Source organism: Natator depressus, chromosome 8 (genome assembly GCF_965152275.1).
Source record: "Natator depressus isolate rNatDep1 chromosome 8, rNatDep2.hap1, whole genome shotgun sequence".
Lineage (NCBI taxonomy): Eukaryota > Metazoa > Chordata > Testudines > Cheloniidae > Natator > Natator depressus.
The window spans coordinates 4004265-4029195 of NC_134241.1; the positions used below are offsets into that span (position 1 = coordinate 4004265).

The 24931-nt window shown below is 43.3% G+C and overlaps 1 protein-coding gene across 2 annotated transcripts in view; it reads right to left on the reverse strand.

Moving 5' to 3' along the window:
* The window catches only part of SGCD (sarcoglycan delta), a 499695-nt gene that overhangs the window by 449916 nt on the left and 24848 nt on the right, over positions 1 to 24931 (reverse strand). The window lies entirely within an intron of this gene.

Genomic DNA, 24931 nt, shown 5'->3' on the forward strand with positions numbered 1-24931 from the left:
ATCAGCGATGGTATCCTAATGATATTAAAATGCATCTTTTAGAACCAGCGTGTGGGTGTTTTTGCTGGAAGTAGCGGGAAATGACTGTTTAAATTGTTAAACAGCAGCTTCAGTTAATAGATGTATTTTCCATCTATGGAAAGGGGATTTGCTTGTGTTGCTCCCATTAACACTAATAGAGTTAGGCTTATAAATCCTTACACATGATGGAACACTATAGTCCTCACAGTTGTGCACCTGGTTGAAGTTATAATTATAGAAATTTCTGTAACTATATTTTAACACCTGTCTACTTTCCATCCTATACCTCTAATCTCAGGAGCTTTAAATTTAAATGTAAAAGCCTATCAGCATTCTTCTTAAAAAAAAATTACTGTTTTGCTTTCTTATCAGTGTGGATAATGATCCCACTAACACAACTACAAACTGACATGAATAAGGAAAGTAAGTGTCTCAATAACAGTACGTGCAGATTTGTCAAATAGATTTTATAGGTCAATTTTCTTTTAAAGCAGCCTCTAAATATCTAAGCCAAAAATTATGCCAAGAATTTGAACACTTACTGTTTTTAGCACACACAAAATGTAGGCCAGGGATTCACGATGTGTAGATCATGTATCCAAAACTCTCACTAAAAATCAGTGCGAAGTTAGAGCATGTAAGGATGTGAGGGTTACGTGTTATGGGTGAGATTCTCAAAAGCACTCGGCATATGCCTCGCTCTACTCCCCCTGCTGTCACTGGTACCAGGGGAGGAGACTGAGGCCAATGCTGCCTGCTTTTGAAAATCCTACCCTATATTTGTAAGTAAACCAAGCTCTAAGAGTGCCAATTTGCATCCCATACTTCAGTCTCTTTGTAAGTAGATAGAATTCCCACTCTACTCTGAATGGTACCTACACTTTTATTGGCAACTCACATAACAATAAATGATGAAAACGTAAACCTCACCTACTCTTCCCCCCACCCACGCTTGGGGATTCCCACCTCCCTTACTTCCAGGGTGGAGGTAAGGTACCACACTGACAGCAGTGACTCAGCTGGAACCAATTAGCATCTTCCAGCAGCAACACCTTCTAACAAGGTGGGTCAAGAGAAGAATTCTACAGATGTTCCAAAAAGAACTAGATAAATTCATGGAGGATTGGTCCATCAATGGCTATTAGCCAGGATGGACAGGGATGGTGTCCCTAGCCTCTGTTTGCCAGAAGCTGGGAATGGGCGACAGGGGATGGATTGCTTGATAATTACCTGTTCTGTTCATTCCCTCTGGGACACCTGGCATTGGCTGCTGTCGGACGACAGGATACTGGGCTAGATGGACCTTTGGTCTGACACAGTATGGCCATTCTTATGTTCTTATCCTCCCATTCCACTCCTTTGACAGTAAGCAAGCCAATATGTTCCACCCAAGTCAATGAAATTAGACCAATTTTTATACCAGGGTAACTCACTCACCTACCATAAACTGGGATTTTCAGTGGAGCCTAAGGGAATTAGATGCACAACTTCCACTAACGTTCCCTGGAGTTGGGTGCCTAATTCTCTTGGGATGCTTTTAAAATCTGAGCCGTAGATGCTAAACTACGTATAAACCACAGATATTAAGTCATTGGACCAGATTCTCCTAGCACATACACTGCTATAAACCAGGAACAATTCCACTGAAGACAACTGAGTTACACAGAATAAAGGAGAGAAATGGGCCCAATTTTTATTCCATTAGAGGAAGGGCAAAGAGAGAGCAAGAGAGCTGGGGCACTGAATCAGCCATTGGAGGCCAGTTTAACACAAGGCTAACTTTTAATCAGAGTTTCTAGCAATGTATTTATTAATGATTGTCCAAAGTGGTGTTCTTCCACGTAATGATATTCTTCCACAGCTTCTTATAGCTTCTCTTCTCTAGTAATGGAGCACAGCCTTCCCTTCCAATCATGCAACTTAGGCGTGTACATTTGTTGGCTGGGTGATAGCTTCAAAAGAAGACAATAAGGATACTTTAAGAAAATCTTACATGTGGTTTGTAAAACCAGCATCTATTAAATAATTCCTTCCTGCCAAAAACCAGAGGGGCAAAATATTCATAACAAAACACCATGGACCAAACACTTTTCCATGCATAAAGCCTGAGCAAAGAAGCTTTGCACAGGGAGATGTCACCACAGCAGTAGGTAGCATCTGTCCCCCTTTTGCCTGGCTGCAAAGTGTCACTAGAGGAGCTGCTCCAGAACTGCTACCGCTCCTTGGCTGAGGGATGCTCCTGTAGGTCGGTTAGCTGGTCTCTGGTTCACCATACTTAGGGCCCTACCAAATCCCCAGCCGTGAAAAACATGTCACAGACCATGAATTCTGGTCTTTTGTATACTTTTACACTATATTATACAGATTTCACAAGAGAGACCAGCGTTTCTCAAACTGGGGGTCCCAACCCAAAAGCAGACTGTGGGGTGGGGAGTGTCGCAAGGTTATTGTGGGGGGGGGGGTCACGGTAATGCCGCCCTTATTTCTGCACTGCCGTCACAGCTGGGCGGCCGGAGAGCGGTGGCTGCTGGCAGAGGTTCCAGCCCTGAAAGCAGCACAGAAGTAAGATGCAATACTGCGACCCCTCCACAACCCTCTTTTTGGTCAGGACCCCCACAGTTACAACAGCATGAAATTTTATATTTGAATATCTGAAATCATGAAATTTACCATTTTTAAAACCCTATGACCATGAAATTGACCAGAATGGCCTATGAATTTGGTAGGGCCCTCACCATAGTTGAAGATCCACCAGCCAGACCTCCATCCCTCCACCCAACCCACACCCAAGGCTCTACTCTGACAACACAGGAGTAGCTGCTTGACACACAGTAGGGACAAATCCCTAATCTGGCTCTCCACATCCTGGCCTCCTGATGCACAGCAGACCATCACCTGTACCCCTGCCTTGGACCTTATGGGTCACAAAGTGGGAGGATATGTCCCCAAGTGTACCCAGTGACAATTGTGAACTTTGAGATCAAGGACTATCAAATATACTGTACCTTGAAATTATATCTGAAAGTTGACAGGGGGATGACTGCATGTCTGAAGTAGCACAATGAGCAGGAGAGGCAGCCTGTCTCATATTTAGATCGTATATGACACAGTATACACTGACAGTTTGTCATAATATTGTACTGATTTTCCAGGACTTCAGTTTAAAAATCTCTTATATGCTAATTGCTTCCTACAGATGTTTTGAATTATTTTAACTGTTCTGGTTTGATTCAGTGAACCAATAGCCACATGACTTGTGATACTGACGCAACAGAAGTTACAGAACTGAAACCACACTGGCGTCAAGTTCTGCCCCCAGCTATTCCTTTGTGATCCCAGTAAAACCAATGGGACAAATAGGTGTGGTTGAGGATAGACCTGAGCTTGTTCTCTTCCAGCAGCTACAGGGGACACAGCCTCAAATATAATAACACCCCACCAGTTAGAGACTGGTATGAAAAATGGAAACACCAAGCAAGGGCCTGGGACAACAATAATGCCAACACTGGAGACAGCTGGAACTTACATCCCACAAGAAATTCCAAAATGTCAACATTTGTTTTCACTCCAAATCAAAAAGTCAAAATTTCAAAATTTCTCAGAGAATGAAAATTCTGAAAAATTTCAATTCTGAAACATTGCAACATTTCATTTCAATAATGTCAAAAGGGTATAAAAATTAAAATATAAGTGTAAAATTTATGGTATATATTAAAGTCAACAACATAAAACAAAACAAAAAGAATAAAGTTGGAAACAAAACATTTTACCTCACCCATGTTTCGACTTGATCGAAATGAAAAAGTCAGAACAATTCATTTTGACATCATCCTGTCAAAAAATTTTGTTGAAGTCAATACGTTCCCACAAAATGTTTAGATTTCAGGGCAACTGTATTTTCTTACAAGAAAACCGTTCCACCTAAGATTTTTCAACTAGCTCTGTCCAGCACCATCTCACTTCCCAGAAGCTAGACTGATGTGGAGCTAGATTTCTCACTAGACGTAAGCAGTGGGTCTCATTTGTCCTTCCCCCATCCCCTTTCCATTTTGTATCTGCTGACGGCTAGGAAGCTGAGTCTCTTTGTAGCAAGTATCTGGTAAATTTTTAAACCCCTGATCCTCTTGATAGATCTACACAGGGGGAGGGGTCATTACATTACATAATTATAAATTTAATAAGCTAAATTTTGTAAAGTGCTCTGAACACACCATGCTTATTATTAACTCGATTCTGACTTTGCTATGAGATGTTTTTGACCAAATACAAAGAGAAAAATATAGGGCTGTCAAGCAATTAAAAAAATTAATCGCGCGGTTAAAAAAAATCACGATTAATCGCACTGTTAATAATACCAATATTAAATAGAATACAAAGTGTACAGTGCTCACTTTATGTTTTTATTAAATATTCACACTGTAAAAAACAAAAGAAATAGTATTTTTCAATTCACCTAATACAATTCAATTCGTAAATAAAAGTATTGTAGTGCACTCTCTTTATCATGAAAGTTGAACCTACAAACGTAGAATTATGTACAAAAAAAACTGCATTCAAAAACAAAGGAATGTAAAACTTTAGAGCCTACAAGTCCACTCAGTCCTACTTCTTGTTCAGCCAATCACTCAGATAAACAAGTTTGTTTACATTTGCAGGAGATAATGCTGCCCTCTTCTTGCCTACAATGTCACCTGAAAGCAAGTACAGGCGTTCGCATGGCACTGTTGTACCCGGCATCGCAAGATATTTACGTCCCAGATGCACTGAAGATTTAGATGTCCCTTCATGCTTCAACCACCATTCCAGAGGACATGGGTCCATGCTGCTGACGGGTTCTGCTTGATAACAATCCAAAGCAGTGCGGATTGACGCATGTTCATTTTCATCATCGGAGTCAGATGTCACCAGCAGAAGGTTGATTTTCTTTTTTGGTGGTTCAGGTTCTGTAGTTTCCGCATCAGAGTGTTACTTTTTTAAGACTTCTGAAAACATGTTGCACACCTCGTCCCTCTCAGATTTTGGAAGACACTTCAGATTCTTAAACCTTGGGTTGAGTGCTGTAGCCATCTTTAGAAATCTCACATTGGTACCTTCTTTGCATCTTGTCAAATCTGTAGTGAAAACGTTCTTAAAATGAACAACATGTGCTGGGTCATCATCCAAGACTGCTATAACATGAAATATATGGCAGAATGCAGGTAAAACAGAGCAGGAGACATAGAATTCTCTCTCAAGGAGTTCAGTCACTAATTTAATTAATGCTTTTTTTTTTTAAATGAGCATCATCAGTACGGAAGCAAGTCCTCTGGAATGGTGGCCGAAGCATGAAGAGGCATACGAATGTTTAGCATATCTGGCACATAAATACCTTGCAACGCCAGCTACAAAAGCACCATGCAAATGCCTGTTCTCACTTTCAGGTGACGTTGTAAATAAGAAGCAGGCAGCATTATCTCCCGTAAATGTAAAGACACTTTTTTCTCTTAGGGTGGCTGAACAAGAAGTAGGACTGAGTGGACTTGTAGGCTCTAAAGTTTTACATTGCTTTGTTTTTGAGTTCAGTTATGTAACAAAAAAAAAAATCTACGTTTGTAAGTTGCACTTTCACAATAAAGAGATCACACTACAGTACTTATATGAGGTGAACTGAAAAATACTGTTTATTTTGTTTATCATTTTTACAGTGCAAATATTTGTAATAAAAAATAATAATATAGGGTGAGCAGTGTACACATTGTATTCTGTGTTGTAACTGAAATCAATATACTTTAAAATGTAGAAAAACATCCACAAATATTTAGTAAGTTTCAACTGGTATTCTACAGTTTAACAGTGCAATTAACACTGTGATTAATCGCAATTAATTGTTTTGAGTTAATCGTGAGAGTTAACTGCCATTAATCGACAGCTCTAGAAAAAAAAATTTTCTTCCTCCTTTCAATTGAGTGGTGAACATGAACAAGTCTTTGAACAGCTGCTCCAAGTTCTCTCCATTGAAGTAGTTCTAGAGAGGAACACATTCCATTAGACCAAATGCGCACCACCATGTGCATCACCCAATCATAGAAATCTTGCTGTAACCTGCTGTTGGAAGGAAAAGTTCTCCCCTCTGCCTTTCCACTAAGGCAACACGAACGGAAATCTCTGACAAGCCTCTTGATTTGCAGGTCTCCAGCAGGAGCTATGGAACCCTTCTGAAGTTCATGTTCTAGCTACTGTAAGGAGAACCAGCGGCACAGAGAAGCCATCTGTGAAGAAAGGGGAGCATCAGCAGCACTGGGATAGGCTAGAGGCATTGCTGGAAAACTTCTGACAGCAAGAGAAGCTGGTGACTGACAGCAGGGGTGGCACGAGTAAGCTGGGCAGCAAAGCAGCCAAGCAGTTCTCCTCCACCTGCACACACTAGATCTCTAGCATGGCTGAAAAGCACTGCAGGATTCTGTGAGGCGGGATTAAAGTGAGCAGAGAGAGAAGACGACAGAATTTGGCAGCACTGAGATAGTACATCTTCCAGGCCCTTCTATAAGTACGTACACATCCCAGAAAGAGACAACGGCCCCAGAGTGTGGGAAATCATTATAACCATTTATGAAACGCAGACAGGGCCGGGTTCTCAGCCTGATTTCAATGGAGCGACATCAACTCCCAACACAAAAGTTTAGATACTGCAGACAAGTGAACAATCATGTATTTGAATGGCCAGGAGTTTCATTAGCAAAACTGCAAACTGTAAATGAGAAGAAATCCAGCTGCTCTATAACGTTGGTAGAAACCAAGAGGCCAACAGCAGCAAATGCCTGATAGAACAACTCAGGAAGCAATATTTTAACTTTTGACATAAAATGGTACTTTTACCTGGAACATTTTAGCGGGTCTTGTTGGGAATTGGAAATAGGGCAGGTCGCGAGCCTGACCGCCTATATTTCAGTACAGAGGATCTCTCTCATTAGGCTTAATATATTGTTCAATACTGCAGCTGTCCTACTTCTTACTTCATCTCTACATCCCCTAGTGGTTAATGAACTTGGTGGGATTTTTTTAAAATGCTAAATAAGGAGCCTTTTGGGTAGAGGAAATATGCTGTTATAACAACATGCAATTTACCATCAGAACATTACACATACTGTATCACCTTATTTGTATTTCACAGTTCATCTCCCAACTCACAAAATTTTTATCGGATCAGAGGCATGTGCTGTATCCCCCTCTATAAAATTTTACAGTTCCCTGCTATCCTCAGTGCTTGTTTTATAGGCACAATTTGCTGCCTTAATCTCACCCAATTGTCATGTTCTAAATCATGATGTATAAAAATGTCTTAAAAGGAGAGATGCGCTGAAGGGTAGTACTTAATTACACTTACTCCCTGATTTAAATGTTATCTGTGCTTTGCCAAGTGCCAGACACAGAGTAACCCAGCAGTGCAAATGTGCATAAACTAATACAAGGCGTTATTGGGCTTTTAATAGCAATCAAGTTGCTCTCTGACGAAGGTGTATTCCTTTTCCTCTCCCCTCAGCTCACGTACAGATTAAGGGGGAGTGAAATCACCTAGGTCTTTCCAGTCACTCTACACTTCCCTACTTGTTTTGTTCTCATCACTTTGCAGAGGCCCTTTCTCAAGATGTTTTTTCTGGTCATCTTCGTGATTTTAATTTGCCCTTGTGTAAGTGATGAACAAGAAATGCAGAAGTGGCAACGAGTACACAGAAAATCCATTTGATCGGTAACTCCAAATGCATTTTTGTGCTTTTATCATTCAAGAATAGATTAGGGTTGGGGTTTTTTAAACAAATACATTTTCAGACAATTAGCCCTTCTTGTCGCCTTCTGCCTTTTCTTGTTTGGGAGAAAATTACAGACCAAGGGCCTGATTCACCAACTGCATGTTCTCAATTCTATACCAGTATATGAAATTTAAAGTGCTCTAAATTATGCAGGGGGCCATTCCCAGTCAGCCCCAGGATTGGGGAGAAGAAAGGTGGTTGAGAGCACAATTTCCTTGCTTCTTCACACCCTAAGTTTCAGGCCAAGCACAGCTCAGATGGACCTGGGCACATAACCTATAGTTACAGGAACACCTTAATCAAAGCACTATGAAGTAGAGGAAAAACAAGCTTCTTAACCTAAATTCATAAGATTTGACGAGCGAGCTGAGATAGGACGGCCAATAGCCTGTCAACAGCTTCTTTCCCTGGGCCCAACACACTAACCAGAGTCGATTTATTATTTTCCTCCTTGGATGCCAAGTCACAGACCCATGCATATTGCTTATCACTGCCAGAATTCTGTAAATGGTAAAACTCTACTATGAGTTAAAACATTCCACTTAGTGCTGGGACTCGAGGACGTATGATGTGACAGAGCATCGGTGAGTTAATCCCACATACCCCAGAGCATTTTTTTAAAATGAGACTTCCTACTTTGTTCATGGTTAGAACAATGCCACAGCAGCAGTAATTATGCAATCCCGCTCCATAATCATTTGCGTAAGACTGTTCTAATAATGAAGCATTAACATTTGCAAAAATAATTAAAATAAACATACTAGTACATTTTTTCCCTTACAGGTATATGAAATATGTATGAGCTATCATACCAGTTGCAGCTCCTGCTTGCAACGCTCCATACCTATCATAGCCTGAGCAAAAATACACACTATGCTTAAAGCCCTCCCGGCTAAACAACTGACACGTGGAGCAGAAAATCAACTCAAAATGGCTGGATATTGCCTCACTTGATGTGAGTTTTTAAGAATCCCTTAAAGGCCAATCCTGTGAAGACCTCACAGATTTCAATGGGAATTGAGGCTATCCAAGGCCCCACACAGGAGGTTTTAAGCACCTCACCAGGATCTGGTCTTCAAAGGGTGGCTAGAGGATTGCTAATGGGCTGCTCTTTTGACTCTAGGCCACTGGTTCCAGCAAGTAATTAATGACCAAAATATTTGCCAGCTGTTCAGTGGTTCACTGTCAATAGTTTTCACATTGTGATCTGTGGATCACTGGCAAATCAGGCCTTTCTTGGTGGCTTGGGGAAACGAAAATTTTGAGAACCAGGTAGGAGAGGAATGAGGATATTGGGAAGAGAGGTGGTGCCCAAGGGGGTTTAATCATGAAAAGGCTGTAAAATCCTTGGTTTATAAGGAATGAATTATTGCTGACGGCTTCTTCCTTACCTGTGACTATAAGATGTTAGACAATCTCCTGTCAGGGATGGTCTAGATAACACTTAGTCCGATGGAAAGACTCAGCAGAATGACCACAGACTAAACGTTTATGGACACCGCACAACCCTGCCACCCCTAGGAGGGTTACTCCAAGACAGAGTTGAGGCGCTGGTGGGGTTGTGGAGAGAACGCTTTACAGAACTACTGATTCTGTAGCCTCCTCTGGATAAAGGAGGCTTCAGTCTCCAAGGCTGTCAAACCAGCATCTTTAACAAGGACAAAATCCTATGGATGGTCTCCAACCCAAAGTCCAGATTCGAACATACACAAAGTTTGACAACATATCCAGATCTGAACTTTGTGCCTTTGGTCCATGTATAATGAATTCAGTTTTTAAGTAATTAAACCATAGTAATAATATACAGGTAGTTCTCTATAAACTCACCCGCCTTTGAAACATCTACAAAAGATCAAGTGAAAATTTCACAGATAAACACAAACTCCTTTTTAATTAAGGTGCGTGCCGATCAGCGCAGGACTCGGGGGGAGGGGAAGAGCGAGAGAAAAACAGCCAATTAAAATATCGCTTCTCTGACAGGAAGGGAACGACAGCACAGAGGAAAACGAGAGGAACTCACCACCCAAGTCATTATTTTAATTGGCTCCTCAAAAATAGCACATTTTCTATAGATTTGACAGTGACAAAAAGTATTAACTACCCAAGATGTTAAAAGGCCATGAAGAAATTTTGTAAGCTGCTTCTGCCATGTTGGGATCTCCACTATCTGCTTATCAGCTGTCCTGTTTCAGAAAGCTGGTGCAGAGGGAGTTTATCATTTTAGAGCAAATTGGCTGTATTCAATACGTTAATTTTCAGTGTTAATTAGAGAGAGAAGGGAGAGTTCCTGTTTTTGTTTCCAGACAGTGATTATTATTCAGTCAAGACAAGGCACTCAGAAAATAAACTATCCAAAAGGCATGAGCAAACATTTTTGTTTTTACTACCCTCCACAATACAAAACACTAGAAAAGAAGTCATGAATCAGACATAGGTATAGGCAGACACATAAAACTTCCCTCAGCCCACAGATTGTGGCCAATTATAGCCTACATAATTTCTATGGATGTGAACCATCAATATTTGTCTGTCAATCAGCCTCTGGGGTCAAGATGCCCACATCCATGTTCTCTTGGATTCTCACACACACACACAGCAGCTAAAACTCTTACTTGCCTCCTGAATTTTTTAGCAGAAACAAAAGACAGTTTTTGCCAGTGGAACAGGGTCATTCTACCACCATCTCTCCACCCAAAAATTGGGACACAGATGTTTCTCTGTGAAAATGGCTAATTTCAACTTTCAGCACATTCAGAGTTGCTAAGTTTGCCCCGAGGTCGGAATTTCACTTGGTAAGTCATTAGATCCCTAAAAATAACAGGAAAAGTGAGGCCCAGATTGCCTTTGCAAATGGTCGCTGGCCCTATGAATCACTTAAATCCTGAACCTGTGGAAAACACTTCTTCGTCCCTTCTTCTACACCCCAGCCCTGGTGAAGACAGAGAGCAGCAGAGGAGAAAAAGGGCTCCCAGCCACCTGAGAAGCAGCAGCCTCCACGGCTGGACCCTACTTTCCTGAACAGAAATGACACTGTAGTCCTTGCCCCAGGAGAGCCACAAGGGCAAGTAAGGCCTCTCTGTCCCGCCAGTGAAGAACTAAAAGGAAGGATCATATCAGAGTGGGACCCCCCGTGTCGTTGGCTTGCCCAGAACAGCAACATGGCCCCTCTAGTACTTATCAGAAAGAGGAGGGTGGGCAAATGTATTCCCACCATGAGAACAGGGCCCCGTTTGGCAGGGTAGCCTGCTGTGGGGCAAACAATTTACTGCACGTGCTCTCCAAACTGTATGCAATACGGTCAATGACAGCCCTGCCAATTGTCATAAATTGTTGGTGTTTATCTTAAAGCCCCAGTTCCTGGAGCAAGCGGAGTTCTCACATTAACCTTTCATTAAAACTGAAAAGTTTCTAGCCCTGGTGGGTGATGGAAGAAAATCTTGTAAAGATGAACCACAAAGGCTCAAAAAGCAGACGGCAAAAAGGACTTGTACCTCATAGAGCTAACTTGCCTTTATTATATTCATCAGCAATGCAAGGAACCTACAGGCCTGTATCCTGTAAGACCTTAGCTTCAGCAATTTTAGCATAAATCTTGAGGCCTATGAACTTTGGCATAGATAAATGGCCCAACGGAAAACCCCAAGTATTGGGGAGCTGAAAATAGCGTTTAAGGGGAATTTCTGACCATGGGAACATGAGTCCAACCACAAGAGCATCATAGCAACAAACTGGTGTACATAATAACAAAAACAGGTACATGAGCTACATCCGCAGCTACCTAACCATAAAAGGGCCATGGCAATGAGTGGCATAACAATTTATAAAAGTTATATTCCAGCTGATGGGCAGTAGGAGAGAGACATGTAGCCCTTGAGAGATGCCAAGATGATGGCCACTGGTGATGAAAGGAATGGTGATGAGGAAGATAATGGCTAACATTTCAGGTCGTTCTGCAAGGGATGGTGTGAGTATAGATGTTCAGATATACATTCTGTCGTCTCTCTAGCTACCTTACTGAGTTGGGAGTGTTTGTGACTGTACTAAAATGTATTAATAAACTATAAATATAATTTATAAACATAAATACAGAGGAGTTCCTATATTGTGAGTGTTGCAACTGTGCACATCAGGGTTCCCAACTGTATACTAATTTGAATACTGGGCCTGATTTCGGAACAAGAATCTGTTAACCCTCAAAAGTGATAACTGGGAATTCTTAAGTAATCAATATAATTAATACATAATCTATAGACCAGGCCGCAAACTTTAAACGTTTTAAAGTCAATCTCAGGGTATTGGAAGTCCCAACTCAAATGACTTGAGTGCTTGTGGTTGAGCGTACTGCAATTATGCCATCATATGATCTAGCGATGTAAGCCCTACGCCTTCCGCTTACAACCCAAGCCCAGCACAGACCACTACACTTTTGAAGCGATGCTATGGGAATAACTGTTCTTTCTTCATATCTAATTAATTGAAATCTCAATAAAACATAATTAAAGATGACATCGCCTCTGCGAACATCTCAGAATGATGAAGATGCACCCAGGAATAGAATGAAATTCAGTTTTAATGGGGGTTTTCATAAGGCGACAGCATCTCCAATACATCAGACTATTATGACTAACTAACAGAGGGAGTTTGCCTGGGATCTGCCTGAGAGGAGGTACTCTAAGAGCTGCATTAGGGAGGCTGTGTTGGCGAGTATCTGAGTGTCTGTTGTTGGGACAGTTTGACCGTGTGCTTGATTGACTGGTTGTTTGAAAAGTGAGAATTGGGAGTGCTTTGTTCCAGGTGAGCCTTGAGTGGGCCTGACTGTTATAAAAAGCCAGTCAGCTGAGAACCAGCTGAGCGGCGAACAGCAGAGAGGCTAACAGAGGGAGTTTGCCTGGGAGTTCGCCCGGGGAGAGCCCACTGAGGCTTACATCTTGCCGGCATCTCTGAGCAGTTACTACAACTCCCGAGGAAGCTCATAGAAGGAAGGTAATATGGATGGTGAACGTTCAGCTGTTGTGACCTGCACTGAATGTGCCATGTTTGTCTTCCTTCCACAGGACAGAAGCGACTTTGTCTGTACAAAGTGCAAGTTGGTCTCCATATTGGAAGAGAAGGTTCAAGGTCTGGAGAAACAAGTATCAACCCTGCGTTGCATAAGAGAAACTGAAGATTTCCTGGACAGACGTCAGGATATACTTCTACGGACACAACGTTCTGAAAATTCAGAGCAGGCTGCACAGCGGGGACAGGAGGACGGTGAAGAAATTTGGCAACATGTGACCTCCAGAAGAAGAAAGAGAAGCGTCCACGTACCAGCAACCGTTTTCATATTCTCTCCATAGGTACTAATGCAGAGAGTGGACTAGATGATACATCTGAGGGAAGGGAACAGAAGGAGACTCCACCGATTGGAAGGCATGAGATGCACGGTCCTAGGGATGGGGGTTCCACAACCACCGCTCCCAAGAGGAGGTGGCGGGTGGTGGTAGTCAGGGACTCTCTCCTCGGGGGGACTGAGTCATCTATCTGCTGCCCCAACCGGGAAAACCGAGAAGTCTGCTGCTTGGCAGGAGCTAGAATTCACGATGTGACGGAAAGACTGCCAAGACTCATCAAGCCCACGGATCAGTACCCCATCCTGCTTCTCCACGTGGGCACCAATGATACTGCCAAGAATGACCTTGAGCGGATCATTGTGGACTACGTGGCTTTGGGAAGAAGGATAAAGGAGTTTGAGGCGTAAGTAGTGTTCTCGGCCATCCTCCCCATGGAAGGAAAAGGCCTGGGTAGGGACCATCGAATCGTGGAAGTCAACGAATGGCTACGCATGTGGTGTCAGAGAGAAGGCTTTGGATTCTTTGATCATGGGATGGTGTTCCAAGAAGGAGGAGTGCTAGGCAGAGACGGGCTCCACCTAACAAAGAGAGGGAAGAGCATCTTCGCAAGCAGGCTGGCTAACCTAGTGAGGAGGGCTTTAAACTAGGTTCACCAGGGGAAGGAGACCAAAGCCCTGAGGTAAGTGGGGACGTGGGATACCGGGAGGAAGCACGAGCAAGAGAGCATGAGAGGGGAGGGCTCCTGCCTCATACTGAGAAAGAGGGACAACCAGCGACTTACCTCAAGTGCCTATACACAAATGCAAGAAGCCTGGGAAACAAGCAGGGAGAACTGGAAGTCCTGGCACAGTCAAGGAATTATGAGGTGATTGGAATAACAGAGACTTGGTGGGATAACTCACATGACTGGAGTACTGTCATGGATGGATATAAACTGTTCAGGAAGGACAGGCAGGGCAGAAAAGGTGGGGGAGTTGTACTGTATGTAAGAGAGCACTGCTCAGACCTCCGGTATAAAACTGCAGAAAAACCTGAGAGTCTTTGGATTAAGTTTAGAAGCGTGAGCAACAAGGGTGATGTCGTGGTGGGAGTCTGCTATAGGCCACTGGACCAGGGGGATGAGGTAGACGAGGCTTTCTTCCGGCAACTTACGGAATTGACTAGATTGCAGGCCCTGGTTCTCATGGGAGACTTCAATCACCCTGATATCTGCTGGGAGAGCAATACAGCGGCGCACAGACAATCCAGGAAGTTTTTGGAAAGCGTAGGGGACAATTTCCTGGTGCAAGTGCTGGAGGAACCAACTAGGGGCAGAATTCTTCTTGACCTGCTGCTCACAAACCGGGAAGAATTTGTAGGGGAAGCAAAAGTGGATGGGAACCTGGGAGGCAGTGACCATGTGATGGTCGAGTTCAGGATCCTGACACAAGGAAGAAAGAAGAGCAGCAGAATATGGACCCTGGACTTCAGAAAAGCAGACTTTGACTCCCTCGGGGAACTGATGGGCAGGATCCCCTGGGAGAATAAGATGAGGGGGAAAGGAGTCCAGGAGAGCTGGCTGTATTTTAAAGAATCCTTATTGAGGTTACAGGGACAAACCATCCCGATGTGTAGAAAGAATAGTAAATATGGCAGGCGACCAGCTTGGCTTCACAGTGAAATCCTTGCTCATCTTAAGCACAAAAAAGAGGCTTACAAGAAGTGGAAGATTGGACAAATGACCAGGGAAAAGTACAAAAATATTGCTCGGGCATGCAGGAGTGAAATCAGGAAGGCCAAATCACACCTGGAGTTGCAGCTAGCAAGAGATGTTAAGAGTAACAAGAAGGGTTTCTTCAGGTATGTTAGCAACAAGCAGAAAGTCAAAGAAAGCGTGGGCCCCTTACTGAATGAGGGAGGCAACCTAGTGACAGAGGATGTGGAAAAAGTTAATGTACTCAGTGCTTTTTTTGCCTCTGTCTTCACGAACAAGGTCAGCTCCCAGACTGCTGCACTGGGCAGCACAGCATGGGGAGGAGGTGACCAGCCCTCTGTGAAGAAAGAAGTGGTTCGGGACTATTTAGAAAAGCTGGACAAACACAAGTCCATGGGGCCAGATGCACTGCATCTGAGAGTGCTAAAGGAGTTGGCGGATGTGATTGCAGAGCCATTGGCCATTATCTTTGAAAACTCATGGCAATCGGGGGAGGTCCCGGGCGACTGAAGAAAGGCTAATGTGTTGCGGTTTAATGACGAGACAGCACAAAGCTTTAAGCAAGCAAGTAGGCTGGTTTGTTAACGGACTGGTTTTGTTAGCTTTTTATTTTTTTTTTTTTGCGCATTATATTTTTTAACAAATAAAAGGAATACACTGGCTTTGTTTAACATTCTTATTTACCAATTTCTATCTACCGCATTCCTTGCTCTCGGGCCTTGAGCCCAGTTCTGGGAGGCTTCCCACGGTTCATGTCATCTGGGTGAGATTCCAAGGTTCATGCCCTTGAGAGGAGCTGTGTGTGCAGTGCTCCTACACAACACTCCGGGTGTGCCCTGAATGTTGCCAAGTGCATGAACCTTGTATGAATCCTACACTAATGTAGTGCCCATCTTTAAAAAAGGGAAGGAGGAGGATCCTGGGAACTACAGGCCAGTCAGCCTCACCTCAGTCCCTGGAAAAATCATGGAGCAGGTCCTCAAGGAATCAATTCTGAAGCATTTAGAGGAGACGAAAGTGATCAGGAACAGTCAGCATGGATTCACCAACGGCAAGTCATGCCTGACTAATATAATTGCCTTCTATGACGAGATAACTGGCTCTGTGGATGAGGGGAAAGCAGTGGACGTGTTATTCCTTGACTTCAGCAAGCTTTTGACAAGGTCTCCAACAGCATTCTTGCCAGTAAGTTAAAGAAGTATGGGCTGGATGAATGGACTATAAGGTGGATAGAAAGCTGGATAGATTGTCGGGCTCAACAGGTAGTGATCAATGGCTCCGTGTCTCGTTGGCAGCCGGTATCAAGTGGAGTGCCCCAAGGGTTGGTCCTGGGGCCGGTTTTGTTCAATATCTTCATTAATGATCTGGAGGATGGTGTGGATTGCACCCTCAGCAAGTCTGCAGAGGACACTAAACTGGGAGGAGAGGTAGATACACTGGAGGGTAGGGATAGGATACAGAGGGACCTAGAAAAATTGGAGGATTGGGCCAAAAGAAATCTGATGAGGTTCAACAAGGACAAGTGCAGAGTCCTGCACTTAGGATGGAAGAATCCCATGCACCGCTACAGACTAGGGACCTAATGGCTAGGCAGCAGTTCTGCAGAAAAGGACCTAGGGGTTACAGTGGACGAGAAGCTGGATAGGAGGCAACAGTGTACCCTTGTTGCCAAGAAGGCCAATGGCATTTTGGGCTGTATAAGTAGGGGCATTGCCAGCAGATCGAGGGACGTGATCGTTCCCCTCTATTCGACATTGGTGAGGCCTCATCTGCAGTACTGTGTCCAGTTTTGGGCCCCACACTACAAGAAGGACGTGGAAAAATTGGAAAATGTCCAGCGGAGGGCAACAAAAATGATTAGGGGACTGGAACGCATGACTTATGAGGAGAGGCTGAGGGAACTGGGATTGTTTAGTCTGCAGAAGAGAAGAATGAGGGTGGATTTGATAGCTGCTTTCAACTACCTGAAAAGGGGTTCCAAAGAGGATGGATCTAGACTGTTCTCAGTGTTAGCAGATGACAGAACGAGGAGTAATGGTCTCAAGTTGCAGTAGGGGAGGTTTAGGTTGGATATTAGGAAAAACTTTTTCACTAGGAGGGTGGTGAAACACTGGAATGCGATACCTAGGGAGGCGGGGGAATCTCCTTCCTTCGACGTTTTTCAGGTCAGGCTTGACAAAGCCCTGGCTGGGATGGTTTAGTTGGGGATTGATCCTGCTTTGAGCAGGGGGTTGGACTAGATGACCTCCTGAGGTTCCTTCCAACTCTCATATTCTATGATTCTATTGGCAACCAAGGCCCTTCTGAAATGGAGCAAGCCAATTTGCCAGAAGGAGTTTACATGAGGTGTTCTCAAAAACATTCTCCTTTCAGAACATGAGACAATAGTAAACTTTGTTGCTAACATTGCTGTTCTGTTTATTTTTCTCCTGTGAGTACCTAATTATGACTGGCCACATACAGACACTACAGACTGCACATGTACAGAATTGGGCATAGGAAAAATTAAGAACCTTTGTGGTTTCAATATTTGCTTCTATCATTTGTACTGAAAGATGACTCTCTTTGAGCAGAGTGGCATTAAGATATATATCCAACATAGGTCAGATGCTAGACAAAAAGCCTAACATTCCACCCGGCCCAGTTCATGGTGCATCCATGCACTAGCTCGTACATAATGGGACAAACTGTCAAAAATAACATTTATATTTTCATATTTTTTCTCCATGCAATTGTCTGAACACATAAACCCAGTATTTAGCCAACTGATTTCTTAATTTCAGTGCACAAGCGTCCTTGTGAAATCAAATGGAGATCTGACTTATGCAAAGTTTATAGGAGTAAATTTAGAGACCAGGTTAAGCAGCTTTGAAAATTTGACGCTATAGGTACTAGTGGTGACTTAAACTGAATTTAAATAAAATTGCCATGAACTAAGCAATGCTTGTAGAATACTACTACAAATTTCTTTTTCCAGTAAGAGCTATAATGTACATATTTTAAAGTACATTTAAGTGATCTTGAATTTATAACACTGACTTTCTGGGCTTTGTAAAGGAGTTTACCTGAATAAGAAAAGCACAAATTAAGTAACAATCGCAGATTCTGACCCATGGTCCAACTATAAAGTTAAGAAGCTACAAATCCAATGACAGAAGTCATTTTTATTGTTCATTTCTGTTCTGGCAAATGTTACAGAGACAAAACATACATGTCATTTGTAAGAAAGGAAAAATGTCGACAGATGCTATTACTCAACATCATGCCTCTTCTTTAATGTAAAACTTGCTTAGGGCAATACAAAAACTGCATTCAGGTTCACAGCTCATGGTCAGAGAGAATCCCAGCTGGGTCGGCAACTGCAAGAATCATCTGCATTCAACTGCATTGTATCCTGAACAAACTTTTAGATTGTTACGACAATAGAATGTTATAGCGGAAAACAAATGACTTTCAGATTGGATGAGTACCTGACATAGGTGCTGGAATTAGCGGTGCGGGGGGTGCTGCTGCACCCCCTGGCTTGAAGTGGTTTCCATTATATAGAGGGTTTACAGTTTGGTTCAATGGCTCTCAGCACCCCCACTATAAAAATTGTTCCAGCATGCCTGGTGACTGATGGCAATATTGCCAACTAGAGGTCATGTTTTCAAACACAGGGGGACACTTGCCTTTAATGTAAACTAAGACATCAGTAACTATATACTTTATTGCTCTCTGTATAAATCAAAGGGAAAAGGCAAAGGGAGAGGAATTTCTCCGTCATAAGGAGCTCTTTCCACTCCTTCACCAACCTTCTCCTCCCGGGGAGGGGGGAGAAGGGACAGGAGGTGACTCACCATAACACTCCTGATCCCTCTTGCGTACCACTCCTGCCCTGTATCATTGCAGCGGAAATTCTGTTTTCTTCTGAGCTGTGGCAGCTAGCATCCCATGGCCACTACTATATTCTAGATTCCTCTGCATGGTTTCTGCCACAGTACAGAGAAAGATATTCATTGTCCTGCCAACCCTCATCCCTGTAACTAAAAGCCCAAACCAGCACAGTATGGATCCCTCCACTCCCAATGAACTTGACCGAGGTAGGAGCTGAAGGACCTCAGGGCACCATAGAAGGCACACCACACCATGCAGGAACAGGGCCCAGGAACAGACTGTTACATGTGGTCATATGCACGTTAAACAGATACTGAAAAATTGGAAAGAGATTCAGAAAAGAACTACAGGAATGATTTGAAAAACAGACCTGAAAAATGAGAGACTAAAGGAACTCAAGTCTATCAAAAAGAATGCAATTAGATTACAACTCGATGCTCTAGGAATTATTTTGGGAAAGTTTCTATGACCTGTGTCAGAGAGGAAGTCAGGCTAGATGATCAAAATGGCCCCTCCTGGCCTTGGAATCGATGAATCTAGGATGCATGTCTACACAGAGAGTAGACAGTTGAGACTGGAGGGTTCTAGCCGAAAAAACAGACCCAACGGCTGGAAGTCAGCGAAATTCAAACGGGAAAAGAGATGCACATTTTTAACAAAAAGAAAAGGAGTACTTGTGGCACCTTAGAGACTAACCAATTTATTTGGTTAATAAATTGGTTCGTCTCTAAGGTGCCACAAGTACTCCTTTTCTTTTTGCGAATACAGACTAACACGGCTGCTACTCTGAAACCTGACATTTTTAACACTGAGGGAAATTAACCACTGGAACAGCTTTCCCAGGGATGTGGTAGATTCTCCATCATTTGGGGTCTTTAAATCAACACTGGATACCTTTCTAAAATATAACGGGGAAGGAGATTTTCAAAGGCACAAATGGCAGCTGGGCATCAACTATTCATTCAAAGTCAATGGGAGTTAGGCACCCAATACCCTTCTGTGGCTTTCAACATCTCCCCCAGAGTCTAGTACAACAGAAATGTATTGGGCTCAACGCAGGAATTGTTAAGTAAATTCTATGCCCTGTATCATGCAGAAGGCCAGACTAGATCATCATACTTGTCACTTCTGCCCTTAAAATCTAATAATTCAGGTCTCTACAGTCCAAGATCCTCCTCTCATCTCTGCAGCATCTCCTGTGAAAACCTACAATGGAGCAAATACTCAGGATATCCAAATTCTCACAATCAAATATGCAATTTAAGGTGTTACCCATTCATATGATGAGAATTTTTACATCCCAAATTTACAGCAAATATCCTGCCATCTGAAATAGAATTAAGAGAGATATAGAAAGAGAAACAGGTCCTTGTAATAGACATTCACACCGCAGAGATTATGCCAACAGGACTGTCTAGAGTACATGGTTGTATTCGAGCCAAAATAAAGAAATGCTTTTAAGGATAATATCAATACAAATCACTTTGATGACACTGTTCCTTGCAAACATAGCTTTCATAAGTGCATTTTTCTGTACTTGGCATATTTATCCTTTGAAATAACTCTCCCAATATTGTAAGTCTTAAAAAAAAAAAAAAAAAAAGAGCTTCCCTGTCTCCCACCCATCTGTTAACAGAAACCATCTTAAGCTCACGAAAGCTTATGCACAAATAAGTGTGTGAGTCTCTAAGGTGCCACAAGTCCTCCTTTTCTTTTTGCGGATACAGACTAACACGGCTGCTACTCCGAAACCCATCTTAAAATATAGCAGTTCTTGAAAAGCAGCATTCTAGTGCCTGTAAACTCACATATACCTCTCTCTGGACCTTATCTTGTGCAGAGTGTATTGTCACAAAGCAGAAAATGCAGTTTGTCTCGCATTATCTGTAATAAGATAGACAGTCCTTCATTTTAACAAGATGCCACTGCCAATATCGGCCCTGCTGTGTGAAAAGCCAATGCACTGATTTCTTTATCTATACAAGTGAAATGAAACCCAGTGAGACCTGAGGCAATTGATGATACTTTCCATCAGCTGGCACATGTTGTGTACTCATGCAGCACCGCAGTAAAAATTATAGCAGCAGATTAGATCCTGTGTGCGATGTATCAAGGCATCCACTGACCTACTTTCACAGAACTGCCGACAATTAGTTACTGAAGCCTTACACAGAGTCACACTTACATGGCAACTGTGAAACACATTGGTTCAAATCCATTTGAACCAATTTATTTCAGAGCAGTGGGGAGTCCCTACTGTAGCTTGTTCAACAGGGGTGATTGATTGATTGCTTTGTACACACCCAAATCTCTGTTAACAACTCCTGAAGAAGTGGTGGTAGCAGAGGTAGACAAGTAAGAACAAAAATGTGAAGAGAGAACAGCTTTCTCATGCAAAGAGGTGCCATCAGAGGGCAGTCAGCTGCTCTCAGTCACTCACCCTTAATTCCAGGGTCACTCTAGCAGCAATGGCATTGAAGGTCAAGTTGAGTGGACAAGACTTAGTTGTAATTACATGGACAAATGAACTTGCAGCAATTATAAATGGGTTCTTTGAATCCCTATAAACTGAAAAAAGAATGAGGCGTACTTGTGGCACCTCAGAGACTAACCAATTTATCTGAGCATAAGCTTTCATGAACTACGGAGTGGAAAATACAGTGGGGAGATTTATATACACAGAGAACATGAAACAATGGGTGTTACCGTACACACTGTAACGAGAGTGATCAGGTAAGGTGAGCTATTACCAGCAGGAGACGGGGGAGGGGGGGGCTTTTGTAGTGATAATCAAGGTGGGCCATTTCCAGCAGTTGACAAGAAAGTCTGAGGAGGGGGGGGGGGGGAAATAAACATGGAGAAATAGTTTTCTTTTGTGTAATGACCCATCCACTCCCAGTCTCTATTCAAGCCTAAGTTAATTGTATCCAGTTTGCAAATTAATTCCAATTCAGCAGTCTCTCGTTGGAGTCTGTTTTTGAAGTTTTTTTGTTGAAGAATTGCCACTTTTAGCTCTGTAATCGAGTGACCAAAGAGATTGAAGTGTTCTCCGACTGGTTTTTGAATGTTATAATTCTTGACGTCTGATTTGTGTCCATTTATTCTTTTACATAGAGACTGTCCAGTTTGACCAATGTACATGGCAGAGGGGCATTGCTGGCGCATGATGGCATATATCACATTGGTAGATGTGCAGGTGAACAAGCCTCTGATAGGGCCTAATCACATCAGCCACACTATGATGGTGTCTCCTGAATAGATATGTGGACACAATTGGCAACGGGCTTTATTGCAAGGATAGGTTCCTGGGTTAGTGGTCTGTTGTGTGGTGTGTGGTTGCTGGTGAGTATTTGCTTCAGGTTGGGGGGCTGTCTGTAGGCAAGGACTGGCCTGTCTCCCAAGATCTGTGAGAGTGATGGGTCGTCCTTCAGGATAGGTTGTAGATCCTTGATGATGCGTTGGAGAGGTTTTAGTTGGGGGCTGAAAGTGACGGCTAGTGGCGTTCTGTTATTTTATTTTGTTGGGCCTGTCCTGCAGTAGGTGACTTCTGGGTACTCCTCTGGCTCTGTCAATCTGTTTCTTCACTTCAGCAGGTGGGTACCGTAGTTGTAAGAATGTTTGATAGAGATCTTGTAGGTGTTTGCCTCTGTCTGAGGGGTTGGAGCAAATGCGGTTGTATCGAAGAGCTTGGCTGTAGACAATGGATTGTGTGATGCAGTCTGGATGAAAGCTGGAGGCATGTAGATAGGCATAGCGGTCAGTAGGTTTCCGGTATAAGGTGGTGTTTACGTGACCATCGCTTATTAGCACTGTAGTGTCCAGGAAGTGGATCTCTTGTGTGGACTGGGCCAGGCTGAGGTTGATGGTGGGATGGAAATTGTTGAAATCATGGTGGAATTCCTCAAGGGCTTCTTTTCCATGGGTCCAGATGATGAAGATGTCATCAGTGTAGAGTAGGGGCATTAGGGGATGAGAGCTGAGGAAGCGTTGTTCTAAGTCAGCCGTAAAAATGTTGGCATACTGTGGGGCCATGCGGGTACCCATGGCAGCGCCGCTGATTTGAAGGTATACATTGTCCCTAAATGTAAAATAGTTACGGGTAAGGACAGTCACAAAGTTCAGCCACCAGGTTTGCCGTGACATTATCGGGGATAGTGTTCTTGACGGCTTGTAGTCCGTCTTTGTGTGGAATGTTGGTGTAGAGGGCTTCTACATCCATAGTGGCCAGGATGGTGTTATCAGGAAGATCACCGATGGATTGTAGTTTCCTCAGGAAGTCAGTGGTGTCTCGAAGATAGCTGGGAGTGCTGGTAGCATAGGGCCTGAGGAGGGAGTCCACATAGCCAGACAATCCTGCTGTCAGGGTGCCAACGCCTGAGCTGATGGAGCATCCAGGATTTCCAGGTTTATGGATCTTGGGTAGCAGATAGAATATCCTAGGTCGGGGTTCCAGGGGTGTGTCTGTGCGGATTTGTTCTTGTGCTTTTTCAGGGAGTTTCTTGAGCAAATGCTGTAGATGCTATAACAAATGCTATAAACTGAGTGAGCATGGATCATTCCTTTTTGCTTTTGGTTGCATCATGCAACTGGAAACCTATTAAGACTCAGAACCAAACTACCTGTGGTCATTACCTCCCCCCACCCCTCACAATACCTAATCTGTGATCCACCGAAACAAATTTCTACTCCAGAATCACACTTCAGGTATATTTTTTCATATGCATGTTTAAATCTCCTCCTTCCATTAAACTGTCTGGCAGCTGTATGGAAGATCATGAACTATAAACATAAGGACAAGCAATTAGCACTACAATCAAATGGAGCAGACAAACGTTCATTGGCCCAGGGGATTAAAAAGCTTATCAATGATTGCGAGTTCATCTGTTCTTTGAAGCTTGATTGAACTTGTTGTGACCCATGATGGCTAACTATTAAATTTTTCCACCAGGCGGTCCTGGGATATTTTTCTATGATCTATCAAGGACTTCCTGCAAGATTCTGGGGTAGGGGGATGAGTGCCTACACTTGCAAATTTGAGTGTGTGTCAGCTCATTCGAGGATGGAGTTAGGCGTCTCAGTATGAGACCCAAGCATGGGAGAAGGTTATGATTGCTTGGTATCCTCCTCGATCGGGGTGGCCAACCTGTGACTCCAGAGCCACACACGGCTCTTCAGAAGTTAATATGCGGCTCCTTGTATAGGCACTGACTCCGGGGCTGGAGCTATGGGTACCAACTTTCCAATGTGTCGGGTGGTGCTCACTGCTCACCCCCTGGCTCTGCCACAGGCCCTGCCCCCACTCCACCCCTTCCTGCTCCCTCCCCTGAGCCTGCCGTGCCCTCGCTCCTACCCCTCCCCAGGCCCTCCTGCACACCACGAAACAGCTGATCGGGAGGCACTGGGAGCAGGGCGGGGGAGCTGATGAGGGGGCTGCTGACGTATTACTGTGGCTCTTTGGCAATGTACGTTGGTAAATTCTGGCTCCTTCTCAGGCTCAGGTTGGCCACCCCTGTCCTAGAGTAAGCAAAAGGTGGGGGAAGGCATTCAGTGAAGGCGTGCATTAGGTTAAGGGCTGAAAATGGAGTTAGCATCCTTTGAGAGACCCTGCCTCTACTCTCACTCTTGATTGACACAAGCACATAGGTAACGCCAATTAATCATTCAAATGAAGCCCTACATGGCATTATTTTGGTGTCTACATCCAAGAGACAGCGGCACACAGTTTCCACTTTGAAATTCTATTCCTGTCAACAGCAGCAACTTCAAAGGCCATGTCACATTCGTGTCATACTTTGAAGCTCTATTGTCTATGTCCCTAACAACTAGAGTTACAGAAATGTTATTCTCTGTGGCACTAAATACACCGAGATGGCTCGCATCTTTGAGCTCGCAGCTGGTCTGTGAAGGATATCTTGTTTATCTTCTAGCTGCTGCTGCTGTGCAACAGCGGTACAGTAAATGGCGGAAACAATAAGGGACTTAGATCAAGGAAACAAAGTGGAAATTATTACCTAATTTTATGTGATAGGAGTCCACTGCCCAGCTGCCTCTATTTAATCATGTGATTTTAAAATTGCTATGCAAGCCTTTTTAATAATATCCCACAATAAAAATACAGGATTTAGCATTAAAAAAGGAAGCATATCCTTTCATAACAAATGAATGGCCCTTTTTAATTCAGCACTGTCACTAGGTGCTTGATAGAACAATACTTTGGATGC